The sequence below is a fragment of the Muntiacus reevesi genome, chromosome 13 (assembly GCF_963930625.1).
Source record: "Muntiacus reevesi chromosome 13, mMunRee1.1, whole genome shotgun sequence".
In the NCBI taxonomy this organism is placed as follows: Eukaryota; Metazoa; Chordata; class Mammalia; order Artiodactyla; family Cervidae; genus Muntiacus; species Muntiacus reevesi.
The window spans coordinates 26,553,271-26,580,734 of NC_089261.1; the positions used below are offsets into that span (position 1 = coordinate 26,553,271).

The following is a 27,464-nucleotide window of genomic DNA, read 5'->3' on the forward strand; positions in this document are numbered from 1 at the left end:
AAGCCTGCAGCTTATGCATAGTGGGTTGAGAAGTTCAAGGGTGACACTCCCTGGGCCCAGACCCCAGTCTTCTGTCTAGAAAATCTTGCCAAAACACCAAAAGCTGAGGATCCAGTGGGTTGAGAAATTACTAGAAACAAGACAAGACACAAACACCTTTCCATTTTATTTCTGGCTCACACCCATCAGCCAAATACTCAAAACTTCAGAAATAATGTAAAATGGGAGCAAATGCATCCTTCTATCCCAGTATTCACCCTCCCTTCTTGGTTACCATAAAGATGCCCACTGGATGGATGGACGGATAGAAGGAAGAGGGGATGGATGGATAGATGGATGGATGGATGGATGACTTAGACAACGATAGTCTTGCCTTTTCCTCTCATTGTCCAGGCCTGCCACTCAGGGCCTTGGCAAGTCACCACGTGCCCTGGTGTTAGACTAACTTTCATGTCCCAAGCAATGTTTTAGGTCATTTCTGCCTTCCACTTGCCTTCCAAATAGATTATGAGGTTCTGATTTCACTTAATGGTCTGATTTCCTTCCAAATGTTCACTAATCCCCTTGTACCCAAAACCCAACTCAAACTTCACTTTTTCTAATTTGTCCCCAGTTACTCTCATCCTTAGGGCTTCCCTCGTAGCTCAGTCAGTAAAGAATCTGCCCGCAATACAGAAGTCCACCTGCAATCCAGGAGACCTGGGTTCAATTTCTGGGTCAGGAAGATCACCTGGAGAAGGAAATGACAACCACTCCAGTATTCTTGCCTGGGAAATCCCATGGACAGAAGAAACTGGCAGGCTACAGTCCCTGGGGTCACAAGGGTCGACGACTTTGCAACTAAACCACCAACCACCACCACTCTCATCTTACTGAGTTCATTTTCTGCAATGGACTTCTGATAATCTTCTCTGCCCAGATTGTATTACCTGTTCAAATGATAGCAGAATCCTGAATTATCCCAAGGACATCATCTTTTCCCTACTCTCAGTCTCATACTTTATGGGGAGCAACCTCAACCCCTGACTCCAAGGTTTGCATGTTATTTACATTCTCTAGGTACATAAGCCCAAAGGTTGACCAATGAACAAATTCTGAGACATTTACTGAAAATATTGGGAAAGATAGAAATATTCCCTTATGTGGGGGGTTAAACTGGTAGAATGCAAGTCAGGAGATGTTGGGTACCATCTATGACTTGACTTGGTGAGAGCCTGTCTGTGCCTGATTGACACAGAAAAAGATCAGTTACAAAAGATGAAGAGAGACTCTTCTCAATGAAATCACACGCATACCTTGATTCAACCTTCCCTGAAGCCTAACCTCTCTCTCATATTTCCCACTTTATAAACCAATGATTTTTCTCCCTTAAAAGCATTTGACATAGGTTTTCATGAACCTTATTCCAAATTATCTTCACTAAGACATTTTCAACAGCACTTATGAGTACCACAAAGCTTACTTAATTCTGTAACGTCTCGTGCACTGAACCTTCATGACTTTTTAGTCCTGCTTCTCAAAATAAAGAGACAGCTGGTGAATCATGACAGTTTTGGAGTTCTTTCAATTCCCTGTTTTGGGAAGAAGCAGCCAGAGAGTTAAAGGAGCCTTCCAGAATTAAAATGACACCTTCTCAGCAACAGAGAGAGTATACACTGGGGTGGAGGGACATGGGGGCGGAAAGGGGTGAAGTGAGGTGGGGTGGGGGCAGGGTGCTTGACGCCATCTCTCTCCCAGGGCCAGGAAACAAAGTCCTAAGATCAAGGTCACTGGCAGCAAATTTTGTTATTCAAGGAAATTAACCTTATTTTAATAAGGTTGAGACCCATGAGTCCAGCATCGGAACCAGCCAAGGTGGTTTCTGTGAAACTCTGGGCCAGATGACAAGTTCAGAGGAAATAGGGACCACTTTTAAACACACATTGGAACTTAGCCACTTTGGGAAAAGGTTCCTGTGGAGGGAGGGAGAGAACTGAGCAACCGAGAGTTTTCATGGGAGCTCCTGATCCTGCACATGAGGCCACTGCAATTAAACCCTCCTAGGCTTTTTTGGGGAGAAGGCAATGGCACCCCACTCCAGTATTCTCCCCTGGAAAATCCCATGGACGGAGGAGCCTGGTGGGCTGCAGTCCATGGGGTTGCTAAGAGTCGGACACAACTGAGCGACTTCACTTTCACTTTTCACTTTTATGCATTGGAGAAGGAAATGGCAACCCACTCCAGTGTTCTTGCCTGGAGAATCCCAGGGATGGGGGAGCCTGGTGGGCTGCCGTCTATGGGGTCGCACAGGGTCGGACACGACTGAAGCGACTTAGCAGCAGCAGCAGGCTTCCTCGGGGCCTGCAACTCAGTTGGTAAAGAATCCGCTTGCAATGCAGGAGACCCCGGTTCGATCCCTGGGTCAGGAAGATCCCCTGGAGAAGTGACAGGCTACCCACTCCGGTATTCTTGGGCTTTCCTGTTGGCTCAGACGGTAAAGAATCCACCTGCAATGTGACCTGCGTTCCATCCCTGGTTTAGGAAGGTCCCCTGGAGAAGGGAATGGCAACCCACTCCAGTATTCTTGCCTGGAGAATCCCCATGGACAGAGGAGCCTGGTGGGCTACAATCTATGAGGTCACAATGAGTTGGACACAGCTGAATGACTAACACTTAACACTGGTGTTTACTGTAGACCGTGCAACTGGTGGCCATCTACGTCCTTCTTGTTCCTATAAGCAGATTCCTGGCACACTTTCCCCAGAGAGCCCCACCCAAGGTACCTGATCCCGGGCATCGGTGTCCTCATCCTCATCTAAGGACAAAGCATTTACTAATTTCTAGACGTGCTAAGTACTGAGCTACTGAGCACAAGTATTTAACACACAGGATCCATCGAATCTTCACAACAACCTTGGAAGCAGGAAACACTTCATTCTCATTTACAAAGAAAGAAACTGAGGCCTAGAGAGGTTAAGTAACTTGCCTAAGGTGGCCCACCCAGTAAATGATGCAGCTCTGTTGGAACACGCCTTGCTCCCATTCTCTCCACTCAGCTGTCTGCTCTACAGGAGATTTTCTGCGGGTCTCTGCCCATATCTGTGTGACGTGCTGACATCCAGAGGACTGCGCAAGAAAGTCAATGCAAGAACCTCTCCTGCAGTGCCCTGGAGTTATTGTTGGTCCCTCTGGAATTCTCAGGCCACTGAACACACACAGCACTTGGACACATCACCAGTGCAAAGAGTATTTCTCCCTGAATTTCTCCAGGGAGGCAACTGATATTAATACCATCATCATCTGTATAAATTCCCTAAGTCTTCATGATCCTGACTGTTCCTAGGAGCATAAGGGGTCCCTGGGTCCTCACAGGGAGTCTGAAAATCTCTGGTTTTCATGCCAAGACAAACCCACACCAAATTCCTAATATTTGGCTTCCATTTCCTTTTACAAATGTTTTCCCAATTCCAAGGGCACATGCCATGTTCCATGAGAATATTTCACATCTGAAAAATCTGAAGATCATGCACCCCAGCAAGAAGTGCCTGTTTGAAATGCTCTGCCTGTGGCAGGATTTATTTTTAAAGCAGCGATATTTATAGCCTGATGTCGGCATTAACACGAGTGCTTAAGTAGCCTACAAATGTCAAGATGCCGCTTTCCCAGGAAAGCTCGGATGTGACATGGAGTGAATGAGCGTGGAGCAAATTGAATCATCTCCTCCACATTAGATCAAAGAGGGATCTGTCTTCTGCTTTGGCTCCTGCCCTGCCTGGGCAAAGAAATTAAGGAAAAAGTCATTTCCCTTAACAGGAGTTAACAGCGATGCTTTTAATGTCACGTTCATGGGATCCGGTGTGCCTGGTGGAAATAATGAAGCATTTCTGTGCCCACAATTTCCTTTTACAAGACACCTGGTGAGATGAACACAGCGTTTACTGAGTTCATGTCTTCAAAAACAAGAAAAGAGGCTTTTAAAGCTGTTTGTTTGCCATGCCATATGACTTCCTGTCCTGTCTGTGGAAAGCAGAGTCATTCATAATGAGAATTAGCATGAAAAAGAGCCATGGAAGCGGACACATATTTTAGCCAAAGTATCTTTGTTTCTTAATGGTCATTTAAAAATTTTACTTAGTTTTGGCTGAGCTGGGTCTTCAGAGAGGTGAGCCTGGACTACTCTTTACTTGCGGTGGATGGGCTTTTTCTAGTGGTGGCCTCTCTTGCTGCAACTTGCGGGCTCTAGAGCACAGGCTGAGTAGTTGCGGTGCATGGGCTCAGTTGCCCTGAGGCATGTGGGAGCTTAGATCCTGGGCCAGGATTGAACCCATGCCCCCTGCCTTGGCGGGCAGATTCTTAACCACTGAGCCACGAGGGAAGTACCTCTTAGTATTTTAAACTGGAAAAATTTAGGAAGTCAGGAGCCCCTTTAACAATGGAGCTCTCCTGATTCCTGATTTGTCCTTAGGCCACCGGACAAGCTTCTCTCTTGCTCATCTGACCCTGATGGATTCTGAAAACACAGGGACAGTAACACACAGAGCTATTAATATTAAGATCATCTTTCTGAAACACGATCCTCATCACGCTGCAGTGGTCCCAGATTGCCCAGCCTGGGGATTAAGACCAGCCAGGTACAGGATATATGGTCACCCAGACCTGCACTCAAATGTCATTTTACCACTTACAAGCTGTGTGCTCTGGGGCGAGGGGTGTACCTCTCTGAGCCTCTGTTTCCTTATTTATCAAGTGAAGGAAAACAACCCCAACCTTCCCAAAGTCACTGCAAGGATCAGAAGAAATATGAGATTCAAAGTGAACTGCACAGTAATTACCTTTAATGCAATTATGAGTATTTGCCATTTTGTTTTCTATTTGTTCCCTCTCCTATTCATCGTTCTATTTCATGTTTCTGCCTTCTTTTCAATGATTTGAATGTATGTTAGTATTCCATGTCATATATTTCTCAGGTGTTTGACTATATATTTTTATATGACTTTTAGTGGTTGTTCCAGGTGTCTCAATATATGTACTTAAATTAAAATAATCTATCCAGAATCAAATTTTGCCACATCAAGCACAGTGTAGAAACATGACCATCATCTTAGTATCTCCTTTCAGTGTCATGGTTGTCCTATGGATTATTATATCTACATACATTGAAAACCTTCAGAATTATTGATATAACCCTTATTGAACTGTCATGCATACCTAACATGAGGAGAAAACCTTCAGAATTATTGATATAATCCTTATTGAACTGTCATGCATACCTAACATGAGGAGAAAAACAGCCTATTCTATCTATCTAACTACTTACCATTTCTTTTTCTCTCATCCACCCAGTATTTATTAAACGCCAACTATGTGACAATTGCTAGCAATACAATATAGACAACAGAGGTGTGGAGCTCACCTTCTAGTGGGAATGTTTTAGTGTTTATCAAATAAGGATATAAAAATGCAAACTTGTGACAAGTGCCATGAAGGAGACATACTGAACACTGAGATTTTTCCAACAGATGAGCCCTGGGGATGTCAGCTTCCTTGGGGAGGGGAAAGATGAGTGGATTTTTTTTGAGGATGCACAGGTTAGAACACAGAAAGGGAAACCATTCTATGCAGAGGGAGTGGTATGTGCAAAGGCCCTGTGGCAGAAGGGATCAAAGTGAGATCAAGGGTGAAGGAGAGCTGGTGTGACTGGCCTGGGGATAGTGAGATGCAAAATATTGAAGGGGAATCAGGTGGGTCAGCAAGGACCAGACCACCTTGAAGGAATGCCATCCTCATTTTCAGAGCCATGGGCAGCCATGCTAGGATATAAGGATCTGCATCAGAGAATAGCATGGCTGGATTTCATTTGCAAAGACTGTGGTGTGGAGAAAAGATCAGAGGGGAGCCAAAACAGGCAGGAGGAGGCAGGAAGTTAGGACATGTATACTATAACCTGAGTAAGAAAGTGACTGTGTGGTCTCAGGCAGTGGTACTAGAAATGAGGAGAGGTAAGTTGGCTTGGGGCGGGGGGGGGTGTGGAGGTGGGTATTTGGATGACTTGCTTGAAATCAATAGGATTTCTCATGAATTGCATGACCAGGATGAAGGAGAAGGAACTGCACACCTCCAGATGGAGCAGCTGGATCAATGGTGAAACCAGGAAACAGAATCCAGTTGGGCTTCTTATTTTAGGATCTGTGGATTTGTGTTAAAATGGAGTTTACTCCGGGACATGTGCTTTCATTCATTCCAAAATAATTACTGGACACTTATTCTGTGCATGCGTACATGCTAAGTCACTTCAGTCATGTCCAACTCTTTGTGACCCTATGGACTGTAGCCCACCAGGCTCCTCTGTCCATGGGGTTCTGCAGGCAAAATACTGGAGTGGGTTGCGGTGCCCTCCTCCAGGGGATCTTCCCGACGCAAGGATCGAACCATGTCTCTTATGTCCCCTGCATTGGCAAGCAGGTTCTTTACCACTAGTGTCACCTGGGAAGTCCCCGCTTACTCTGGGCCTGATGCTTAATGCTTGGAGTAGAATAACAAACAAGTCAAAGATCATCTCTGTTCTTAAGAAGCTTACATTCTGCTGGGGAGGGCTATGCAGAAAGTAAACAGGGACTCTGGCAAATAAATAAGAATTTCAGAGAAGGATAGAAGAGGATGAGAAAGCAAGGTGGTGTGTAGGGGAGACAGGCAACAGTGGAAACTCTATTTGAGTCAGACAGGGAGATGACATTTTAGCTGAGACCTGTATGATGACCAGAAGCCGGTCAAGCAGTGTTTTAGGGAAAGCTCATGGAAGAAGGAACCAGCTTGGTATGTGTTCACTGGCTGCACCAACCCCTGGGGCAGGGTTGGCGAGACGTGAGGGAAAGAGCAGATATGCAACAAATGAGGTGGTGGCCCTGTTGTGGGTTCAGTTCTGCCCCCCAAATGGATGTATTGAAGCTCTCACTTGACTACATGTCTTGGTCACTAGATAGAGATGTGACTTGTTTTTAAAAGATCGCATGAATGATCCACTTCTGGTGAACATCATGGTTGTTTATCCCAGTATGGCTAATGCTACAATAAAGATCGTGGGGCACATTATGGGGGCTTTATGTCTTATGTGGACTCCCAGAAGGGAGATTGTAAGAGAAGATGATGCACAAGCTAGGACTTCCCTGGTGGTCCAGTGGTTAAGAATCCACCTGCCAATGCAAGGAACACAGGTTTGATCCCTGATCTGGAAAGAGTCCACATTCTAGTGAGGCAATTAAGCCCAAGTGCCACAACTACTGAGCCCATGAATTGCAGCTACTGAAACATGCACACCAAGACCCCATGCTCTGCAACAAGAAAAGCCAGTGCAATGAGAAGCCCACACACTGCAACTAAGAGTAGCCCCCGCTCGCCACAATTAGAGAAAGCCTGCATGCAGCAACGAAGACCCAGTGCAGAAAAAAAAAAGTATGCATAAACTAAAAGAGTATGCATAAACTGCCCACGGACTTCCCTGGTGGCTCAGATGGTAAAGAATCTGCTTGCAATGCAGGAGACCCAGGTTCAATCCCTGGGTCGCAAAGATCACCTGGAGAAGTAATGGCAACCCACTCCAGTATTCTTGCCTAGAGAATTTCATGGACAGGGCATGGGGTCGCAAAGAGTCGTACACCACTGAGCGACTAACACTTTCAACAACTTTCATAAGCTAAATGTGCTTCCCCGGTGGCTCAGATGGTAAAGAATCTACCTGCAATGCGGAAGACTTGGTTCCATCCCTGGGTTGGGAAGGTCCCCTGGAGAAGAAAATGGCAACCCACTCCAGTATTCTTGCCTGGAGAATCCCCATGGACAGAGGAGCTTGGCAGGCTATGGTCCATGGGGTCAAAAAGAGTTGGACCCAACTGGGAGACTAACTACAACCCAGAAAGGCTGCAGAATTCCCCTCCGGCCGGCATCCTGAAAGTGCATTTGCTCCCTGCTCCACGCGGGCCCTGGGCACCGTCTCTCCTAAAAGTTTATTAATCTGATGGAGGTATCAGCATCTCATTACCATTTTAATTTGCATTTTCCTGATGATCAGTGACACTGAACACTTTACATGTTCAGCAGCTCAGAATTCTGATGGTCTGCCTAGGGCCTCCAGCAGAGAACAAAGAACTAGGCTGCCTGCTACACAGAGAAAGTCATCAGCTCCATGGTTGGGCAGAGAAGGTCCAAGTCTCAGAATGAGACCGGGTCCCATCCTTTTGCTGGATGCAAAGAAGACACGTGTGTGTGTGTGTGTGTGTGTGTGTGTGTGTGTGTGTGTGTGTGCGCGCGCGCCCCACAGCACCAGCCAATGATCCGGTAGTGCCTCTTAGCCAAACCATCTCCCACGGAGATAGGAACGAGCATGAAGCTCTGAAAGCAATATATTTCCTGTTTCTTGCCTGTCTCTGAACATCTAGATAAAGCTATCAGCTATTCGGATCAAGGGTTTTGCTGGAGATGGAGTCCTAAACATTATTATCATGTTCAGAGAACCCTAGAGGGTTTTATTGGCGTTTGAATATCAGCACACAGAAAATGAACTCCAAAACCTTAATTAAACCTGACAATGACTGTAGGCAGGTTTGTATTCCTAGGTATAAGGAGGAATCTTTCCGCACAGATATGAGGTAAGGGGAGGGGCAGAAAGGAAGGAGCTGGAGATAAGAGAAGATTAATCGTCACTGCTAGAGTTACTTATGCATCCGAGATAAACGGGTGTTCATTAACACACAATAAGCCTCCAATTATCTGCATTGAAATTGACTAACCTGTTGATTGTGAGAACAAATACTGGTCCAGGATACTTTTTCCTTTGTCTTTGAAGAATAAACTCTAATGGGTTAAGTTAATGAAAAACGTTTTTACAGACTTGGGTCAGATTTCTAGAATTTGCACTGCGTCCTGGTGATTTGACAGGAAGAGGGGCTGCAAAGTTTCCTTTGTGAACCTGCTGCCAGCACTGCAGAGTCGACAAAGCGCTCAGGGATCCTTGAAGTCAAGGAAAAGAATAGTCCTGATGAAGTCATGATTTTTTTAAATTAAATCAAAGTCAATGTTGAAATGTCTCTCTCCACGGAGATGTCTGAATACTTAAATGATTCAGGGCTTCCCAGTGCCACAAGTGGTAAAGGATCTGCCTGCCAATGCAGGAGATGCAAGAGAGGCAGGTTAGTTCCTTGGGTCTGGAAGATCCCCTGGAGGAGGGCATGGCTACCCACTCCAGTATTCTTGCCCGGGAAATCCCATGGACAGAGGAGCCTGGTGGGCTAGAGTCCATGAAGTCGCCACGAGTCGGACACAACTGAGCATGCAAATTTTGAGTTTTGAGTTTTTGAGTGTGTTAGTGGGAGTGGGAGGGGAAAACACCCTGGCGGAGCTCTCTCTCTCTCTCTCTCCAGGAGCCTTTTCCCAAAAGCTGTGACACAGCTTCTGGATGGATGTGAATTTACAGGATGCTGTTCACCCTCCCGTCACAGCTGTCCAGCATCTTCTCCTAGGCTGTGGTTCCCACTGGGCTCCAGGACCTGCTCTCAGGCCCTGGGGGTAGACAGCTGCCTGCTCTGCGGGTCTCCTGTCTCAGCAGGCCCGGTACTCCCCCCTGTCTCCTGGCCCATGCCTCTTAAAATGATCTCAGTGTTGAGGTCTCTTAGCTGAAACACCTGGAGCGTGCCATCTTCCCTGCCAGGATGCTAATGCCGTCCTAAAATAGAGACACATCTCTGCTCCATCTAACAAATGGAGCCATCTTTCGGGTCCTGAGAAAGAAGACACAGGGCAGAGAGGCAGGATATGCTCTGGTCACATACAAAAACTGAACAAGTTCTTTTTCTGTTTCACTGGAGCTGCTAAGATGCTAAGGACCTAGACTATCTTACATATCCAGGAACAAGAAATTTACATGAAAAACACTAGGCTTTTTTTTTTTTTTTTTTTTTCAGAATCCTTGAGTCAGAGAAGTTGAAGAGAAAAATTGTTTGGTACACTCCTTTTTATCACAAGGTCAGACACTTGTGCCAAGACCTAACCAGAGGACTGTTGAACTTGGAGGTGGGGAGCTCCATGGTGGGGGACATCCTTGTTTGACAGTTACCCAGCTTGGGCAAAGCAGAGGTTGGAAATCATAAACTCTCCAGCAGTTTGTCCTCTTGGGGAATCTCAGTTTTTGCCAGAAAAAGACTGCTCTTGATTTGTGGCTAAATTTTTACAAAAATGCTTGTAAGCCCCAAAGAAGCAATCTTTCTAGACAAGCTTCCTCAACCACAAGACTTCATCTGCTCCATCATTCTTCACAATGACAGAAGGGGTCTATGGTAACAGGCCATGTCAATATCACATCGTCTCTCACTCACGCATTCACTTGTGTACTCATTAATTCTGTGATTAATGTATGCTTGTATTCATTAATTCATTTGTGCATTCATTACTTCATGCATTCACTCATTCACTAATTTACTCAATCAGCATTTACTGACTGCCTTCTAGATGCCAGACCCTGTCCTACAAGCTGAAAGTCCCTCACAAGGAGGTTACATTTTGGTAGGAGAAAACAAACAATATAAAAGTAAACAAAACAAGCAAGATAAGTTTTCTCCGAAGAAACTAAAATCAGAGGATGAACATTCACTAATTTACTCAATCAACATTTACTGAGTGCCTTCTAGATGCCAGATCTTGTCCTACAAGATGTAACGAAGTCCCTCTCAAGGAGGTCATATTTTGGTAGGAGAAAGCAAACTATATACAAATAAACAATTAAAACAAGCGAGGTAAGTTTTCTCGGAAGAAACTTAAATCAGAGGATGTGATAGCAACCTCTTATCACAGGTAAGATGGCCAAGAGAGGCATCAACAAGTAAGTGACATGAAACCAAGACATGATTAACTGACCCGGAGTCAGAAATACAAAGTGCAGAGAGAAACAGCACCAGAAGGTGGAAGAAGCAGTAAGTGCAAAGGCCCTGGGGCAGAGACAAGTGCATTAAGTTCCAGAAAGACAGGAATAGCCAGTGTATCCAGTTTCAGGCTGTAAATGGGTGGTGGTAGGATGAGGTCAAGAGGGCTGAAGGATTACCTGGGGGCCAAAGAGCACAGGGTCCTGCAGGAAAAAGTTTAGACTTTCATCTCTGTGTAGTAAGAGGAAATGGGTGGGGGTAAGAAGTGGGGATGTGACTCAATTTCTGTTTTATTAAGGTGACTGTGTCTCCACTTGAGGGGATAATCCATCTTAGGAAGGACATATATGCCTGAAGGCTTTGCAAAGCTGAGGATGTACCTCTTGGCTACTATACACAGGGCAGACTTGAGAATATCCTGCCTCCATCTCTCATTCATTCAGCCCACGAGCATTTATTGTGTGGTTTCTCTATGCCAGACTGGGCAGTGGTGATACATTGATAGCGAAAAAAGATATGGAGCCAGCCCACATTGCGCTTTCTGGGAGGGTAACAAGACCAAAAATGATCCAGAAAGCAGAAGACAGCAAGTGCAAAGGCTCTGGGGTGGCTGGAGCATGCCCACCAGAAGAACCAAAAGGAAGCAGTGTGTCTGATTGTGAGGAGGAGGCTTGGCCTTCCAGACCTCAAGTTATCTGACTCCTCAGGGTCTCCTTGGCCTTGTTGTCTTTGTATTCCCCTTTCCATTCTATTTCTGCAATTCTGGCCTCTGCCCTGTCCCTCAAACATGTCAGGCACCTAGACTTCTGTCTCAAGCCTTTATACTTGCTGTTCCCCTTGCTGGAACATTCGTTCCCCAGATTTCTGCACAACTCCCTTTCTCCCTTCATCCAGCTCTCTATTCACATGTCACACTATCAGTGAGACCTTCCCAACCACTGAATATAAAGTAGTACTTTTATCTTTATCATGCTTTGTCATCCCCTGACATATACATCAATCTGTTTATTAATTCACTGCCAGAATCAAGGGCAGCACCCAGCAAGTATTTGGCACACATTAGGTGCTCAATAAATATCAGTTGAGTGCATGCGTGTATCCGCAGGTGTGAGTTTTCATCAGGGTCATTACACCGGAATATCTGCAGGAAACTAGGGTCCAAGGCATCTGGGGTCCATTTTCTCTGAAAAGCAGCATATGCTGTCTTACTTTTCCAGCTATCCAAGTGCAAAGCTACTTGGCAGCCCCCTGATAGAGCAAAAGAGGCCTCTGAAACACACTATCACCAACTCAGTGTGCTGGTGGACTCCTGATTTGCATAACATCACACACCACTGGCTTCCCTGGTAGCTCAGTTGTTAAAGAATCCACCTGCAACGCAGGAGATCCTGGTTTGATTCCTGGGTTGGAAGATCCACTGGAGAAGAGCTAGGCTACCCACTCCAGTATTCTTGGGTTTCCCTTGTGGCTCAGCTGGTAAAGAATCTGCCTGCAAAGCAGAAGACCTGGGTTCGATCCCTGGGTTGGGAAGATCCCCTGGAGCAGGGAAAGTCTACCCACTCCCAGTACTCTGGCCTGGAGACTTCCATGGACTGTATAGCCCATAGGGTCACAAAGAGTCAGACACAACTGAGCAACTTTCACTTCACTTCACTTCACACACCTTAGGGAGAAAGCACACATTGTCTGTTGCAGCAAAGACATTACTTTACCGACAAAGGTCTGTCTAGTCAAAGCCATGGTTTTTCCAGTAGTCATGTATGGGTGTAAGAGATGGACCATAAAGAAAGCTGAGTGCCAAAGCATTGATGTTTTTGAACTATGGTGTTGGAGAAGACTCTTGAGAATCCCTTGGACAGTAAGGAGATCCAACCAGCCAATCCTAAAGGAAATCAATCCTGAATATTCATTGGAAGGACTGATGCTGAAGCTGAAGCTCTAATACTTTGGTCACCTGAGGCAAAGAACTGACTCACTGGAAAAGATTCTGATGCTGGGAAAAATTGAAGGCAGGAGGAGAAAGGGATGACAGAGGATGAGATGGGTGGATGGCATCACTGACTCGATGGACATGAGTTTAAGCAAGCTCCAGGAGATGATGATGGACAGGGAAGCCTGGTGTGCCACAGTCCATGGGGTCACAAAGAATCGGACATAACTGGGTGACTTAATTGAACTGAACTGAGACTGAGTTATCCATATGAAGACACGTGGCCCATCAGCGATATTTGGATACAAAAGAGCCAACACACGAATGTGACCAATGGAGTAATTATCAGTTCAGACAGATGCTGAATGCATGTTGGCCCAACTCCAGAGCTGTAATCACACCACATTAACATAAAATGAGCGTTCTTCATTTACCGACCATGTGTCCCCTCTGCAGCCATCCCTCGGAACTCTGAAGATGGTGTCAGGTACAAGGTAATACAATTTAGTTGACGACTGTGATCACCAGATGTTCAAATGACAGGACACCTCGATCACCTTGGGACCATCACACTTTAACCCCTACGAATTGCTCCTGCCTTTCGTATCATCTGATCACTGAATGAACCCACTTCTTGAGGATTAGTGGGTTGGTCCCCAGCATGAGGACAGAGGATCTCCTGCACCAAGGATCCCATGGTCACAGTGTACTTCATCTCCAACACAAGGTGGTTCCCTGACCACCAACCCATACCCCAGTGATCCACATCACAGCCAATGGCTCCATCTCTCATCCAAACACACTTCTGAACCCTGGCATCATCCTTGACCCCTCCCTGTCTGTCATATTCCATGGCAAATTCTTCAACAAATCTTGCTGATTTCACCTTGAAAATAAACCTAGACCTGATCACTCCTCTCTCCCCTCTACTCCCACCTTGGGAAAGCACCCACATCTCGTGTCTCAAGCATCACTCCTGATCTACCACCTTCCTTCCACCCCTGCTCCTCATCTCTCATTGCGGCCACTGCAATGACCCTTGACAAATGAAAAGCAGAAGCAATTCATCTCGTCAGCTATCTACCACTCCCTGAGGAGCATCAATCCCTCCCTAGATCCACAGACTTGGTAAGGGGACATCACAGTGCCTGCAAGCTAACGGGAGGGAGGGTGGTGAGAGGGACATGCACCATTCTGGCCTGGTCCTCACGATCTTCCAGGGTGTCACTCTCTTTCATGGCCGTTATACTCTGATTAGAAGCTTTAATTAGCCTGCTGGAACATTAGGGAACAAAGCCAGTCAACCCGACCCAAACCATCTCACATCAACCAATAGCCGGCCAACTTCATGTCCAGCCAAGTCCAGCTAAAATGACAGCACTGTTGAGCCAAGCCACAGACTCTCAGCAGTATGAGATATTCTTGTTTTAAGCCATGGGTTTGGGGGAGGCTTGTTATGCAGTGGTATTATGACAAAGGTATGTCTCATGACACTCAGAACAGAAACCCTTGGAATTCTACTTGGGCCCATAAGATGCTACCAGACTGACCTCGCCCCAATCTAAGCTTCATTTCCAACTCCCGCCCTTCCCTCCCTGTTCACCAGCCATCTGGCTGATCCTTGGACCTGTCTGGAATCCTCCCATCTCTCCACCTGCCTGGTGCTCTGCCCCTGAATGTTGATAAGCCCTTCCCCCCACTTCATTGAGAAGCTCTGCTCAGTGGAGGTGTCTGAGACAGGATGCCTCCCAGCCACTCATTCTGGTGCCGTTGATTTACAAAGTTGTGTTAATTTCTGATATACAGCAAAGTGCTTCAGTTATACATATATTTACATTCTTTTTCATATTCTTTTCCATGATGGTTTATCATAGGATGCTGAATATATGTGCTGTACACTAGAACCTTGTCATTTCCAGCTACATTTTTGAAGGGTCACTACGTCACTTCCTACTGCCTGGCTCTAATTTATTTTTCTTCTAAGCATTTATTGCTACCTGACATCATGTTACAAATGCTTGTCTTTTTCTGCATGAACTGTTCCCAATGACTCGGTTTTGTAACTACAGCAATCCCTGCTGTGGGAACTGGGCCTGGAACACAAGCAGAGCTCAAGTGACAAGTGTGATTGAACGAACAAATGAATGATTGAATGGTCGTGCAATAAAAACCCACAGGCCGGGGATAACACGCCTTGTTCCAACTGTGTAGACTTCTGTTGAGATGTTCAGGTACATCTTTTTTCCCTGATAAGGGGGCTGAGGGTGCGGCAATTCCCAACCAAACAAGACGAATAGGCACAGGGGAGCCTTCTCATCTCACCTTTGTTCAGACTCTGATGTTTTCCATCTCATGGTATTGTTTTAAAATATTTTTATTTATTTATTTGACTGTGTCGGGTCCTAGTTGTGGCACATGTGGGATCTTTAGTTGCAGTATGCGGGATCTAGCTTCCTGACCAAGCATTGAACCCGGGCCCCCAACTCCGGAACTTGGCGTCTTAGCCACTGGACCACCACAGAAGTCTCATCTCTTGGTATTTTTAATTCCACAGACCAGAAATGGGTCCAGGAAAATTAAATTTCCTCTTCTTCAATTCCCACCACAAAGAACACTTCTTGGGTTCCTCCTAAGTGTAGGAAATCTGGCTTTAAAGATTCTCCCCGGTTTTCCTTGCGAACAGCTGAAGACAATGGCCTGAGGAATCCACACGTCTTTAGAAATAATAGGGACTTGCCCGGTTGGTGCAGTGGCTAAGAGTCTGTGCTCCCAGTGCAGGGGGCCAAGGTTCAACTCCTGGCTGGGGAACTAGATCCCACATGCCGCAACTAACAGTTCACATACTGCAAACCCAACACGGTCAAATAAATCAATAAAAGTGTTAAAATAAAAAGTAAAAATAATAATTGATGAATTCACTGTATACATACATATTGTTTAATCATGCTTATTTCCGAAACCCCAAAAGAAAGGCACATGGGAAAACTGCCCCTCAGTTGCTATGAAGATGCTTCAGAAGGTATTTTCTACTATATTGGTCTGCACCCTCCTCTAACATAACATTCTAAGTAAGACCATCACCTTTCGTTTTCCATGCTTTGTTTTTCTGGGGAAACAGTAGGTTCCTTTCTCTAAGGAATGCCAATTACATAATTGTTTCTATTTCCCTGTATATCCAGGCTGCATGGGGACGCAGGCCGAATTAGATTTTTAAAGTAACTATGTCTAACTTCCAAGCTGGTGAATTTAAATTCTCCTTTCTCTTCATCTAAATTTTCTTCTTCCATTCACATTATCTGTGCATGTTCTATTACATGTGACGGTTTTTTGTGATTTGAAGATATTCTGGGAAATAAGCATAATAAAAATATATATATGCAGACAGTGAATTCATCAATTATTATTTTTACTTTTTATTTTAAAAATTTTATTGATTTATTTGACTGTGTTGGGTTTGCAGTATGTGAACTCTTAGTTGTGGCATGTGGGATCTAGTTCCCCAACCAGGGGTTGAACCTTGGCCCCCTGCACTGGGAGCACAGACTCTTAACCACTGCACCACCCAGGCAAGTCTCTATTATTTTTAAAAGTATAAAAATCAGAACAAATTCAAATCTGGTAAAATATTATCCATTTGGTTAGGGCAGGGGGTTCTAGACAGTTTCAGTATTATTCTAATTGGATTGTCTTAGAAAACAGCCACATATTCAATCTTATCTTAGTTTCACAAATAGCTTTTGTATTTTGAAGGAAAAGATAGGTTCCATTCACAATTCAGAGAAGAAAATGGCAACCCACTCCAGTATTCTTGCCTGCAGAATCCCATGAACAGGGGAACCTGGCAGGCTATAGTCCATGGGGTCACAAAGAGTCAGACACGACCTAGCAGCTACATATTCCCAGCTTCATAAAAAAAAACAGGGATGAAGTGATTCTGTGAGCTGGTCACCAGTTCCTATCCCAAATCAGCGGCACAGCATCTTTGCTTCTCCCAGATGAGGGTCAGGGGTCAGCCATGTGGTCCAGGTTCCGCTGCAGGTATGCTGACTCTGGAATCCTGCACCACCCAAAATCCCCCTCACTGGGCAAGTTCTCTTTGTGTGTGCGTGTTAAATCGTCTCAGTCATGTCTAACAAGAGCATGTCAACCTATGCCGGTATTCTTGCCTGGAGAATCCCATAGACAGAGTTCTCTCTGGTTCTCAGCAAATTAGGTTGACCAACACCAGTCTGGGGATTCAATTTAATTCAAATCAATGACAACCTCAGATGGTACATCACACTCCAGGAGCTGTGAGGATGTCCAGGAACTTCTGGAAACGCAAGGTCATCACTTTACCTGAGTTAACAGAAATGATAGTGCTTTCTAAGTCAAGTCAGCTGCATCTCAGCTCAGCACGGCAATCACCTCCTCCTTTCTCCATCACTCACTGATGGGCTTTGATGCTCAAGGGGGGAAAAAGGCTAAAGGGGGCGGTGGGGTGTGTGGAATGGATTGAGAGTCTGAGGTTAGCAGATGCAAACTAGTATATAGAGAAGGAATAAACAGCAATGTCCTACTGTATAGCACAGGGCATGCTATTCAATATCCTGTAATAAACCATAACGGAAAAGAATACATACGTATAACTGAATCACTTTGCTATACAGCAGAATTTAGCACAATATTGTAAATCAACTATACGTCAATTAAATAAATTCTTAAAAAATAATAAAATGGGCTTCTCTGGTAGCTCAGATGGTAAAGAATCTGCTTGCAATGCAGGAGACCCAGGTTCAACCCCTGGGATGGAAAGATCCCCTGGAGAAGGATTGGCTACCCCTTCCAGTATTCTTGCCTTGGAAATTCCACAGACAGAGGAGCCAGGCAGGCTACAGGCCATGGGGCTGCAAAGAGTCATACACTGTTGAGCCTTAACACTTTCACTTTCACCAAATTGGAAGAAAGGCTAATTGTGAATAGCCCTTTTATTACCACGACCAAATTATCAGAAGAAGAACATGGTGTATTCAACTGGTCCAAGTTGAAGCCATGCTGACAAAACATGGATTTTCCTGGCTTGAGAGTGGTTCTTTGAAAGCAGCAAAGTTTAGCAGGTTCTGTTCAAGAATCCAGGGATTTTAGCAACTCTATCAGGACTGTCACCTCCCTGATCTTTTCCCTCCTGCTCTCAAGCCAAAAGGCTCTCAGTGCCCAGTGTAAGAAAAGGGCAGGTCCCACAGGGTTTTGCAAATTCACAAGACGCACTTTCCTTCAACTGCCATGGAATCAGTTCAGTTCAGTTCAGTTCAGTCGCTCAGTTGTGTCCAACTCTTTGCGACCCCATGAATAGCAGCACACCAGGCTTCTCTGTCTATCACCAACTCCCAGAGTTTACTCAAACTCATGTCCATTGAGTTGGTGATGCCATCCAGCCATCTCATCCTCTGTCGTCCTCTTCTCCTCCTGCCCCCAATCCCTCCTAGCATTAGGGTCTTTTCCAATGAGTCAACTCTTCACATGAGGTGGCCAAAGTATTGGAGTTTCAGCTTCAGCATCAGTCCTTTCAATGAACACCCAGGACTGATCTCCTTCAGGGTGGACTGGTTGGATCTTCTTGCAGTCCAAGGGACTCTCAAGAGTATTCTCCAACACCACAGTTCAAAAGCATCAATTCTTCGGCACTCAGCTTTCTTCACAGTCCAACTCTCACATCCATACATGACCACTGGAGAAACCATAGCCTTGACTAGACGGACCTTTGTTGACAAAGTAAAGTCTCTGCTATTTAATATGCTGTCTAGATTGGTTATAACTTTCCTTCCAAGGAATAAGCGTTCTTTAATTTCATGGCTGCAGTCACCATCTGCAGTGACTTTTGGAACTCCCAAAAATAAAGTCTGACACTGTTTCCACTGTTTCCCATCTATTTGCCATGAAGTGATAGGACCAGATGCCATGATCTTAGTTTTCTGAATGTTGAGCTTTAAGCCAACTTTTTCACTCTCCTCTTTCACTTTCATCAAGAGGCTTTTTAGTTCCTCTTCACTCTCTGCCATAAGGGTGGTGTCATCTGCATGTCTGAGGTTATTGATATTTCTCCCAGCAATCTTGATTCCAGCTTGTGCTTCTTCCAGCCCAGCGTTTCTCATGATGTACTCTGCATATAAATTAAATTAGCAGGGTGACAATATACAGCCTTGATGTACTCCTTTTCATATTTGGAACCAGTCTGTTGTTCCATGTTCAGTTCTAACTGTTGCTTCCTGACCTGCATACAGATTTCTCAAGAGGCAGGTCAGGTGGTCCGGTATGCCTATCTCTTTCAGAATTTTCCACAGTTTATTGTGATCAACACAGTCAAAGGCTTTGGCATAGTCAATAAAGCAGAAATAGATGTTTTTCTGGAACTCTCTTGCTTTTTCGATGATCCAGTGGATGTTGGCAATTTGATCTCTGGTTCTTCTGCCTTTTCTAAAACCAGCTTGCCATGGAATCAACTCCCTTACAAAGGACAGGCCTCTTCTAATCTCCAGATCTTTTCTGTCTCCCTTTTTTGCATGGAGCACAAATCTTTTGAGAAAGAGCCCCGTTTGCCTCCAATAAGACCCCTGTCCCAGGCCAGCCTGGTTGGGCATGTCCTGCAAATCAGCCCTCCTGCGGGGGCCCCATGGCTCATCCACTCATTAATGGGTACTGAGGAGAAGAATTTTATGAAGGGGTTTGGGATCGACATGTACACAGTGCTATATTTAAAATGGATAACCAACAAGGATCTCCTGTATAGCGCCAGAAACTGTGCTCAATGTTATGTGGCCTGGATGGGAGGAGAGTTGAGGGGAGAATGGATACATGTAGACAGATGACTGAGTCCCTTTGCTGTCCACCTGAAGCTATTGATAATTGGCTATATTCCAATATAAAATAAAAAGTTAAAAAAAAACTTTTTGAAGGTACTCAGTGCCTGGCTTTGTTCCAGAAATAAAGCCAGGAGTGGATGGCATCAGGGCAGAGAGTGGAGAACAGAGGTCTGAAGAGGTGAGGGTGACCGCATGGCCTGGGCTGAGGCCAGTAAGGGTGCCAGGCTTTGGGTAAGTGACTGGGGCGGGAGGAAGGGTCACATGGATGGTTTGAGGATGGTGCTGGGATCTGATTTCTATTTTTACAGTACTACTCCAGCTGCCAAGTGAAGAATAGGACAAAAGAGTTCTGGGAGCTGGTGACCAAGGGGAGGTGGTGACCAGGATCCCAGGCCCAGAACACTGTCACTTGTCCCCATGGACTCCTCACAGCCTCTAACCTCTCCTGCTCTTGCTGCCCTCCTGGTGACAAAGATGAGCGTGTCCACTGATGGCTGTCCATGGCCTGCTCATCAGCTAAAGTCTCATCACCCATTTCGACCCTTAGAAATGGAGCCAAAGGGAGCCCAGCCAGACCCCACACTCTCTCCTTACGGACCACAGTCCAGCTCCCCAGACCCTGGGATTCCACGCCCCAAAGTCCCCAAGCTCACACTCAGCTCCTGCACAGTCCCCCTCCCGTCTATGCCCCCACCAAAGGCCGATGACAGGCCTGGTGTGTACCCCCTGGACCAGAGGGCAGCCAAGGAGAGGCTGTTTCCAGGGCACCACAGACAGAACCTGGATGTGAACTCAGGGGTCTCCATGTGTGCAAGGCCCTGAGGATGAGGCCCAAACCCCAGGTCAGACAGAAGGGTGGCGGGGCCCCTAGAACTGGGAATGCACAGCCCTTCATCCACCCTGGATGAGAGGAAAGACTGGCCTGAAACCCAGAAGGCAGGCAGGAGACACAGAAGGGAACTTCACATCCCGGAATTATAAACAGGGCCTCCTCTGCTCACAGGTATCATCAGTGCTATTGGCACCTCCCCCAAACACTCTAGGGTGGAGCAGGCTGAATAATGTTCCCCAAAGATGTTCACCCCTCAAGCCCTGAGGGGCTTGGGACTATGTCACCTTATAGGACAAAGGGATTTTCACTGGGATTAAGTTAAGGATGTTGAGATGGGGAGATTGTCCAAGTGGAGTGTCATCACAGGTTCCTGACACAGGCAGGCAAGAAGTCAAAGAGAGAAGATGCTAATTGCTGGCTTTGCAGGGAGGGGGAGGGACCGGGAGCAGCTGTCAGAAGGTAGGGACGGCAGGAAATGGTCTCCCCATAACCTTCTGAGAGGCAGGCAGTTTTACCGACACCTTGATTTTAGCCCATGTGACTCATTTTGGATCTGACCTCCTGAAGTGTAAGAGAATATATTTGTTGACTCACAGGCTTGGAGAATGAACCTACGGTTGCTAAAGGGAAGGATGGGGGGAGGGGATAGTTAGGGAGTTTGGGATGGACATGTGCACATATGTGCTTTATTTAAAATGGGTAACCAACAAGGACCTACTGTATAGCAACCAGAACTCTGTTCAAAGTTATGTGGCAGCCTGGATGGGAGGGGGGTTGGGGGAGAACAGATACATATATATGTATGGCTGAGTCCCTTCACTGTTCACCTGAAGCTACAGCAACTCTGTTTGATAATCAGCTATGTGTGTGTGCATGTGCCAAGTCGATTCAGTCGTGTCTGACTCTCTGATCCTATGGATCATAGACTGCCAGGTTCCTCTGTCCATGGGATCCTCCAGGCAAGAATACTGGAGGGAGTTGCCATGCGCTCCTCCAGGGCATCTTCCTGACCCAGGGATCAAATCCACATCTCTTATATGTCTCCTGCATTGGCAGGCGGGTTCTTTGCCACTAACTTGGGAAGCCCTAATCAGCTATGTGCTGTGCTGTGTTTAGTTGCTCCATTGTATCTGACCCTTTGTGACCCCATGGACTATAGCCCACCAGGCTTCTCTGTCCACGGGGATTCTCCAGGCAAGAACACTGGAGTGGGTTCCCATACCTTCCTTCAGAGAATCTTCCCAACCCAGCGATCGAACCCAGGTCTCCAGCATAGAAGGCAGAGTCTTTACCATCTGAGCCACCAGGGAAGCTCCTATACCCCAATAGAAAATAAAAAGTTTTCTAAAAAAAAAAAATAGCTTTTGCACATGAAAAAAGAGAGAAAATATATCTGTTTTATTTTACACTGTGACAATTTGTTACAGCAACAATTAGACACTAACACAGTTTCTCAACCTTGGTGCCAATGACATTTTGGGCCACTTAGTTCTCTGCTGTGGAAGCGGTCCTGTATATTGTGGGAGGGTTAGCAACATCCCTGGCCTCTGCCCATGAGATGCCAATAGCCCCCTCCCCAGTCATATACATCAAAAATGTCTCCAGATTGTCAAATGCCTCCTGCAGGCATGGTCACCCAGGAGGCACAGACACCCAGAACCTCTACCCTACACTGTCCTTCATGGTGACTTTACTCCAACAGACCATCAGCAAAGCCCCTGGGTATACTCTGCTTTCCCAACCCATCCTCCGCTGAGTCCACCAAACACCAAACGCCAGCTTTCCCAACTTCTATGGGTAGAGAGTTGAATGAAGCACAGTTTGTGCCCTGAGAGAACTCACAGTGGTCCAGGTAGCTCCTGAAATGAATAATTACATGGCATCTCACTCCATGAGGGCTATGTTCTAAATTCAGAGCAAAGGGTAAAAAGAAACATGGTCAGGGTTAGCCTTGGTCCTTCCTCCAGAGAGAGCCAGGGAGACACTCGGGGGCATCTCAGACACCCCCAGCACTGGGCGTGGCTCTGTCACTTCCTGAATCACACAAGGGTGCAGTTCCCCTCTAGGACCAGCAGAAAGAATAGGGCATCTTTACTCTTAAACTGGGGACTTCACCGATGGCTGAGCAGTAAAGAATCTGCTTGCAATGCAGGAGATGCGGGTTCGATCCCTGGGTCAGGAAGATCTCCTGGAGGAGGACATGGCAACTGACTCTAGTATTCTTGCCTGAGAAATCTCATGGACAGAGGAGCCTGGCGGGCTACAGTCCAAAGTGTTGAAAAGAGTTGGACACGACTAAGCATGAGCATACACATGCACACTTAAATTGAGATGTAATTCACATACCATAGAATTCACTCCTTAAAGTGTACAATTCAGAGGTGTTGGTACATTCACAATGTTTGGTAATCATTACACTAATTCCAGAACATTTTCATCACACCCAAAAGAAACCCTGTATCCACTTTGCACCTCACCCTAGTCCTTAGCAATCATGGATCTGAGTCCCCTCAGGGTTCTAGCAGTTCCCCCAAATAAGCTAAAGGTGGATTTAAAGTCACTTCCTCTTGCAGGACGGTGGGTGGGCACACTATAACTCTGTTCTGTGCTTGTGCAATACAAATGCTTAATCTATGTACTAGATTGTAGAACTGCAGGTGATTATTTTATTCTTTTATGTTAAAACTTTTTCCCCACTATGAGAATCCAATAAAATTTTAACACTTAAAAAAAAAAGGCAACGAATTCATTCAGCTTAACTCAGTAATATCAAAAGCAAATCAACCCACCCATTAAATATTGAAGGAGATCCCAGCTCATCAGGAATGCATGAGGCTATCCAATTACCTGCAGTTTGATAAAGCAATTTTCTGAGTTAGCTATTCTCTTTATAACAAAGGTCGTTAACCATCTGAAGAACAGCTTAAAATTCATGAAATCTGAAAAACCAATGTAGACACCTCTGGTCTTCAACTTAAGCCCAATTTCCATTCCGGAGTGCTGCCTAGCATCTCTTGCTCAGCTGTGTTTAACATTCTAAGAAATGGAAATGCATAATTGGTTTTACGGGATCGCTTCCAGAAACATTCAAATTTTGTTATTTATTGCTTTGTATACCACAGAAAGGGTAAAAACAGCCCCATAGAGCCCTGAATTTTTATGATTTTGAAACTCAAAAGGAGTTTCAACCACTCTGCTTTGGAATTCTGCGGCCCCTCATTCCTCACGTTGATCCCCGGGGAAAGCGGAAGTGTAAGCGTGTCATACCTTTAGGACCTGTTCTAGGTTCTCCAGCTTGACTTGGAGCTGGTGTTTCTCCTTCACGGCCAAATCACGTTCTCTGGTCACTATGGTGAGCGTGTGTTTAAGCCGAGCATACTCTGCTTTCACCTAAAGTAGCAAGGATGGAGACAAGGGGCGTTTACAATATGCACATGAGCTGCAGTGGGTACTTGTCCCCAGCTGTCATCTGTCAATTCCCCTTTAAGTTCTTTTTGGAGACTTCCCCTCCCTCATCCTCTGTCCTGGACTTCGCATTAGGTCCACTCCTGCTGGGGTGAATACGTGTGACCAAGGGCTGGCCAATCAGCACACAGACTCCCTCTTCATCCCACCCACCCTCACCACAGCCACAGTGATTGGATCAGGTCTGGGGATGTGACTGAGGCTTGGCCAATCAGCATAATCCCATGCCCTGAATGTGAGGATTGGGAGAGGAGGGGCATAGAAGCCAAGAGCATCCACGGAGAATGAGATATTAGACTGTGTAGGAATCTGGGAAGAGAGTCCCTGGGAACAGATTCACCCATTGTACTTGGAAAGTTAAAGACAAAGGTTGGAGCGACACTGTCATTTGCATTCATGAGGGAAGAACTCATCTGAGAATAGACTCTGGAGATGGAGAAGCATCTGATGACACTGTGTCATGAGCAGCTAGATCAAGCTGTGCCTGAAGCTAAGGCTTCCCTTTCTAGTTACTTGGGCCAATAGATTCCCTTGGATAACTTGTGTCAATTTGAATTGTCTTCTGTCCCTTTGAACTGGAAGTCCTAACAGGCACAAAATGTTACTCAAATTGTGTAGCCATACTAAATTCTTTTGCCTTAAATTTCACCTCTGTCCTAAAAGTGGACAAAAATGGCAACAAAGCACCACGTGAATTTGGATGATGGATGCTCCAATAACCTCAGAAACCATGTCCATTTTCAGCCCAGAAGCCCCAGGACTCCCATGCTTAAAACTCATCTGGAGGCTCTACTAATCCTCAATCTCTCCTCTAGCTTCTTTGAAACAGACAAGGGCATGCCCTTGATGAGAGAAGTTACCTGATTTCTTCTCCATTATTTTTTCATTGTGCAGCATGCTTTATTCCAACCACGGAATTTTAATTTCTTCCCCTCCTCCCCAAACATTACAACATGAATTATGACTTCAATAGCAGACTGTCACAAAGTCATGAGGTTTTTGGCTTTTTTTTTTTTGTAGCTACATAAGCCCTTTCTGTTTCAAACACTTTATGTACGATCTTCGTGTAACCTGACAGTTTCTGTGGCACAGAAAGAAAAGAAGGCGCCCACTTGGCATTCCTAAACAGAGCAGGGTTACAGGGAAGCTGTTATTAAGAGGTCATGGAGAGGTCTGATTCACAGAAGTATTTTCCTGCCATTTTGCTACAGTGTGATGCATCAAGCAATGAACTCAGGAGAAAATTCAAATGCTACCTGGTGAAAATGTCATGACCTACTGGAACGAAGCAGCACCTGCATTTGAACCTCAACTCCAGGTTTGCTGAAAGCCTTTGCTTCTCATGTCCTGGCTAATCAAGGAAATTAGACTTGGGAACAGTATTCGAAAGCCCCGAGTCTAGTCTTTCACCGTAGCCAGCAGAAGCCTTCTAGAATAGAAGTCAGGAGAAGGCGAGGGTGGGATGTTTTGAGAGAACAGCATGTATATTATCTATAGTGAAACAGATCACCAGCCCAGGTGGGATGCATGAGACAAGTGCTCAGGCCTGTTGCACTGGGAAGACCCAGAAGAATCGGGTGGAGAGGGAGGTGGAAGGGGGGATCGGGATGGGGAATACATGAAACTCCATGGCTGATTCATGTCAATGTATGACAAAACCCACTGCAATGCTGTGAAGTAATTAGCCTCCAACTAATAAAAATAATTGGGAAAAAAAAATAAATAGAATAGAATAGAAGTCAGATCTTGCTGCTCCCTGATTAAAAATTCCCAGGGCTGCCATGGAAATTGGAATCAAGTCCAAATTCCTGATGTGGCCCCAAAGTCCTGCAGCATCTGGCCTACCCACCTCTCTGATCTGACCTGTTACCATCCACCATGCTCAGTCACTTTGGCCTCTTTTAATCCCTTAAACAAGCCAAGTTTATTCCTGCCCCAGGACCTTTGAACGTGCTGTTCCCACACCTCCCACTCCACCCCCACTCTCTGCTCATCAATTATGTCACTCCTCAGACAAGCCCTTGGAGTACCAATATCCTCTCTGCTTGTCTGTCTTTGTCGCCCTCTCCATTCCCCCCTGCTTTATTTTCCATGGGCATTTATCACTATCTGAAATTAACATATGAGCAGTTTACATTTTTTTCTCAGGGTTGCGCCTCATTAGAATGTAAGCTCCGATGGGACCAGGATTTTCTTTAGTGATCCAATTCCCTGTTGTCAGAATAGAGAAGTAGAATGAATCGCCAAAGTCCATGTAAGTCAGGTATTCCCAAGAAACTCAAACTCATACTTTGTAGAGAAGCTGACTTGGGTTTCAGGCTCCATTTGCCAGCCTCATTTATTTCTGTATATTTAGTTATTATCCAGCCCCTTATAAGAGCACAGGGCAGTCAGGAATCATCCTGCCAGGGGCACTGCCCAGGGCTTTGGTCAAGAATAGCCAATTCCCTTTATGTTTTATCATAGGATATACATATATATTTTTTTTTAATTGGAGGATAATTGCTGTACAGTGTTGTGTTCGTTTCTACTGAACAACAACTGTGAATCAGCTAGCTACAGGTAAACATATATCCCCTCCCTTTTGAGCCTCCCTCCCATCTGCCCATCCCACCCCTTTAGGTCATCATAGAACAGCTGAGCTCCCTATGATACACCATGATGGAAAAGGCTATTAAAAACAGAATACATATATATTTAACCTAATCACTTTGCTGTATAACAGGAATTAAAAACATTGCAAATTAACTATACTTCAATAAAAATGAATAAAAAGATTTTTAAAAACATTAAAATAGTAATAGTCCATCCTCAACCTGCAGACAGACTGCAACCCAGAAGTGAATCTGGAAACTGACTGGCAGCCGCCAGACCTGTGCTTCCACAGGGACGTTGCCAACAGTGGACAGAACAGATGGACGTTAGAGGGTCAGGCCCACCCATAAATCCCATTTACCCCACATGGAGCTAAAAATGTTGTGCTTTTCTTGTACCTTATACTGTGCTCGTTGGAGTAACAACAGAAAGCAATTGTTGGTGGGGAAAAAAAAGCCAAGTTTTATTTGTCTTGAAGACAATGCTTTACAGGATAGCTGAGGATGAGCAAGAATCTGCAGAGGACTTCTGAGCCACTAGAAGGTTCTGCAAGTTGTTGGTGCTTGTGCTTTAATACATCAAATATACTTCATCTAATGCCACAATTGTGGTTTTGCATTTCTTTGACTTAAAGTTTCTCCATCGTGTCCCCTTTATGGTCGCAATTATGGAATGAGAGTCCCTTGGACTGCGAGGAGATCCAACCAGTCCATCCTAAAGGAGATCAGTCCTGGGTGTTCACTGGAAGGACTGATACTAAAGTTGAAACTCCAATACTTTGGCCACCTCATGCGAAAAGTTGACTCACTGGAAAAGACCCTGATCCTGGGAGGGATTGGGGGCAGGAGGAGAAGGGGACAACAGAGGATGAGATGGCTGGATGGTATCACCAACTCGATGGACATGAGTTTGAGTAA

At 45.5% G+C, this 27,464-nt stretch overlaps 1 protein-coding gene across 1 annotated transcript in view; it reads right to left on the reverse strand.

Annotated features, from left to right (window-relative positions):
• RIMBP2 (RIMS binding protein 2) overlaps positions 1 to 27,464 on the reverse strand; it is a 123,843-nt gene that overhangs the window by 91,558 nt on the left and 4,821 nt on the right. Inside the window, exon 2 of the mRNA XM_065904110.1 lies at positions 23,755 to 23,877. The gene's annotated coding sequence lies outside the window, so the exon portion shown is untranslated. The remainder of the gene's footprint in view (positions 1 to 23,754; positions 23,878 to 27,464) is intronic.